Source organism: Micropterus dolomieu, linkage group LG01 (assembly GCF_021292245.1).
Source record: "Micropterus dolomieu isolate WLL.071019.BEF.003 ecotype Adirondacks linkage group LG01, ASM2129224v1, whole genome shotgun sequence".
Lineage (NCBI taxonomy): Eukaryota > Metazoa > Chordata > Actinopteri > Centrarchiformes > Centrarchidae > Micropterus > Micropterus dolomieu.
The window spans coordinates 17936989-17941584 of NC_060150.1; the positions used below are offsets into that span (position 1 = coordinate 17936989).

A 4596-nucleotide genomic window follows, 5' to 3' on the forward strand; every position below is an offset into this window, starting at 1 on the left:
GGTGGTGATGTTGGATGCTGGTTGTTTGGGTGTTGACAGGTGTCTTTTATACAGGTAACGAGGTGAGGCAGGTGTATTTGATGTAGATAATTGGTTGGGATTGGGGCTGTGTCTTAAAGAAAGACTAACTGGCTTGTAGGAGCCAGAATACTTGCTGTTTGGTAGGGGGTCAAATACTTGTTTTTCCTCATCAGATGGTTATCAATTTTTATAAATTCATATGATGTGATTTTCTGGAATTTTCTTTGGGATTCTGTCTTTCACTGTTAGAATGTACATATGATTAAAATTGTAGATTGTTGCATTCTTTGTAAGTGGGCAAACCTGCAAAATCAGCAAGTGGTCAAATACTTATTTCCCCCACTGTATGTCGAACTATGACGTCAAAGGGATCCCTAGTGCGTCACAAACTGACGATTATGGCTCTTGACCAAGCGTCCATATGTGACGACTTGGGAGTGAGACCGGGTTGCAGATTCAGTAAACTAAGTATAGTAAATCTTGATGCCAGCCTAGTAATCTTTTGAAACTCACCTGTTAACTGTGAACTACGAGGATGCAGTAACATAACAAGGGAGGGCACTTCTACATAGTAACATGTTTTAACAGACTTAAGAGCATTTTGTTGACTTGTAAGCACGCGTATAATATACCAAAAAGGTTTTTGAAAAACTGGGCTCCGTTTCAGAAAGCGGGATTAGTGAAAATTCTGAGTATGTTAAGCCTGAGATGAGGGAAACTCTGGGTTTTCAGTTTCAGAGACCAAGATCACTCTACATCTTGTATTGTGACAATAAAATATACCTACCTACCTACCTACAATAAACCCTCCTCGGGAGGAGGTTAGGCTCACAGGATAAGTTGGAGAACCGTCAGTTTCTCTCTGACTCCTCCTCTGCTGCGAAGCCTGAGGCGGCTGTCTGACACACCATTTCATTTCCTCATTCATGCTGTTGATATCAAAGCACATATCTGAATGCATTTACATCTTTAAAAACTTTAAAATCCCAGTTGGATAGGCAATTAGTTTTTCATCCAAACATGATCTTGAACATGATCACTTTTATGATCAATCTGTCATTGATGCAAGGAGAGATCTGCACATCGTAGATTTATCCTATCCTATATGTCCGTCTTTAGGTATAACACTGTGAGAGTTGCACTGAAAACACTTACTGTGGGCTACATTAGGCCACTGCAGTAATCACTGTAATATGTTGTGGTCGACCACGACATATTACTAGACAGACTTGAAAACTGGGTTGAACTTTCTGGCACAGTACTAAAATGGTTTGAATCCTACTTAAAGGACAGGGACTACTTTGTGTCTATAGGTAATCACACAACTGAGATGACAAAAATGACATGTGGAGTTCCCCAAGGCTCCATTCTGGGACCTCTTTTGTTTAACATTTACATGCTTCCACTGGCTCAGATTATGAAAAACAACAAAATATGTTACCATAATTATGCAGATGACACACAGATTTACATAACCATATCACCAGGGGACTATGATCCCATACGGGTGCTGAGTAACTGTATTGAGCAGGTCAACGATTGGATGTGCCAGAATTTCCTTCAATTGAACAGAGATAAAACTGAAGTTATTGTTTTTGGAGCCAGGGAGGAACGATCGAAAGTCAGTGCCTGCCCAGATTGATAACTTACACTGCGCTGTAACATTTACTGTATTGTTTTCTTTTTCTTTGTTTTTAGCTTTTTACCATTGCTTTTAATTAAATATTTACACGGTGAGAAATGAGTAGGTAATTGAGTGAAAAGATAATGAGAGTGAGATTGAACAGAGTGAAGGAAGTGGTCTTAAATCTTGCGCCTGAGTGATTTGCAGGAACCTCTGTCCACCTGTAAACGCACAGGTGGGTCCAGAGTATAACTGGATCAAAGCGGCCTGCGGACATGTCCTGGTTTCTCTGTAGTGTCTGAGGGTTTTTGGAGTTTCAGTGGACTCAAAGATTGCTATGGACCCGAGTACAGACTAGCTAGAGAGAGTAGATTAAGTGTACTTCTCTGTTTATTCTCTTTTCAAAATAATTGTAACTCAATTATTTGCTCAACCCCTCAGCCTGTTTTTATTTTCCATTTAACTCTTTTAACCCTGATTGTACACTACACTGTAACTTTTATTATATTTTAATGTGTATTTTTTCAATTTCCCTATGTTGCTTTTATGTTTAATGTAAAGCACTTTTAATTACCTTGTTGTTGAAATGTGCTATACAAATAAACTTGCCTTGCCTTGCCTAAACTAATCTGTAACCTAGAAAACTGATCAATGAACAGTATTTTTCATATTATCCTGGCACTGACTGGAACATTCCTATCTTAGTTATCTTGTTGGAGATAATGTGACTATCTGAGTGAGGATGACTGTGGTACAGCTGAAACAAATAGGCCTATGTAGTTTAAAGTGAGTTTTTATTAGCTGCATATATTCTGAATGTGTTTTGACAGCATTAATAAAATATGCTACAAAATTAGCAAGATGTTATTAATGTAAAATAGACGTCTAAAATGTTAGTTAGTTTGAACCCATAGATGCATTTTCCACTGCAAAAAAAAAATAAGGCTAACCTACTGGGTGTAACTGTGACTTTACAATCAGGTTTAGGAGTAAACTGTGTCTTATGCTACCTATTTTCATAATCAGGCAGACGATTTTTTTTTTGTCCCGTCAGGTTAGGCCTAGGCTACAGCTTAATAAATATAGCCTTCCTATTTAAAATCAAATGTAATGGGTTGTAGGATAATTCGAGCACTTTATAATTTATTAAGGAAATTCCAGCAGTCTGGTAAACGATGAATGAGCAACGCTGTATAAATACTATTGTTAACGTATTGATCCTTCCTCCACTCCTGCATTTTAGAGCCAATCATGGTCCGCGTTGGCACGCATTCATATTTCTAGCTCCACCCAATTAAAATGGAGGCTCTGCCTTTATTTACCCGTTGCCATGGTGAATCGTAGTATCGGAGCTCCATTGATGATGGCTTTTTTTCATCCACATGCACATGCTTCCATCAGGTTCAAAATTACTCAGAGTTGATTGAACTAATTCTGATCAGGTGTTCTGGAACCGAAAATTCAGAGTTTCACATCTCAGACTCAATCAACTCAGAGCTCAGCGTTAAGCTCAGATTTTGTTACGCCTGCTTTCTAAAACAGGGCCCAGATCTCAATACTGGAACAATATGCATCTTCGGCACCAGGTCTCTGCCTTCCGTGCAGCAAATCTATTTTTCACTCTCTGTGACCTCTCCTGATCAGCGTCATCAATCATTCAGTCAGAGCGGGCAGCTCGACGAGAGCATCTGAGACTGAAAAGAAACTTCAAAGGCAGGTCGGGCCCAGTCTACGATGCTGTCAGAGTGGCATGGCCGAAACATTATTGTGTTTTCACAACAATGGAGAGCCATTACAGTGGAGACTGTTATCAGCCAAAGGCTACCAGGGACGGTTCCTGTCTCATTGTGAGCCATCGGAGCAGATTGTGTTCAGGAGCGAGTTCAGACTAAACATATTAGGGCGTAAGAAGACACACCTGAGTCTTATCTGATGAGAAATGGAACCCAGCTACAATGTCCAGAAAAAATGCATCCTGCCGAGTCGTTACATTGGAAGATGGTGTTTTTGTGTGTGTGTGTGTGTGTGTGTGTGTGTGTATGTGTGTGTACACGCAGTGTTTTCTTTTTGTGTGTTTTCAGACCTGGTAAGTGTGTCAAAATGTCATGTATTTTTCTTCTGCAATTGTGCAACGTGTGCATGTGATCACATAAGCTATGTGTTTCTGTGTGTGTGTGTGTCAGGATGCACATGTAGATCAGTTATGTGTGTTTGTGTTTGTCACTGTTGCGTTTGTTTCAATGAGTTTGTCAGTGTGTGTGCATGTGCCTTTTATACTTTAAAAGACTGAACACAACATGTGGACCAAAATCCAAGAGTATCTTTCATGAAAAGTCAGTGTGACATCTTTTAATGATAAAGCCGCGGATTAATTGTTTATGGTGCTTTTACGGGTGCGTGTTTGGTTGTGTGTCTTTGTGCATGTGTGTGTTGGGGGGGGGTAGCTGGAGTGAATAATTCAGAGAAAAAGCCGTTTGTTTTCAGGGGGCGAAGGCAAAGACACATCTGAAACATATGGGAGGAAATCACATTGAAAGCAGTGAGCAGTAAATTAATGGTAACAGATGCCAAGATGTCTGGCTAGTGCTTTTTTCTCCTCCTTGCTTGCTTTTGTTTTCTCTGGGAGCTCTTGCATTTATAATGTTGGAAATAATACAATTAAGACTTCCTTCTCACATGTGAAGTTCAGCGGCGTCACTTCTTTGCCACAGCAGTGTCGCAACACCAGAATCTGTTTGGAAAAATCTGTCCTACCTGGCTCGGGACTTCCTTTTCCACACCATCGTTTAATTGATTTTAATTCACTGCAGTAATAGGTTTTCAGCTGCGGATGACAGCACGACAATGACGCCATAAATTATTTATGTTACCTTGATGATGCAGGCCTGTTCTACTGATGAGATAAAACAGATCCGTGGTCTCTGTTTTCTCTGCCCCCCCCCCCCCCCCAC

General features: G+C 40.2%; 1 long non-coding RNA gene across 1 annotated transcript in view; it reads right to left on the minus strand.

The window, feature by feature from the left end:
• Positions 1-848, minus strand: part of LOC123970416 — a 2609-nt gene extending 1761 nt beyond the window's left edge. The window contains exon 1 of the long non-coding RNA XR_006824974.1: positions 817-848. This is a non-coding gene — a long non-coding RNA (uncharacterized LOC123970416). The remainder of the gene's footprint in view (positions 1-816) is intronic.
• Between the last annotated feature and the right edge of the window lie 3748 nt (positions 849-4596).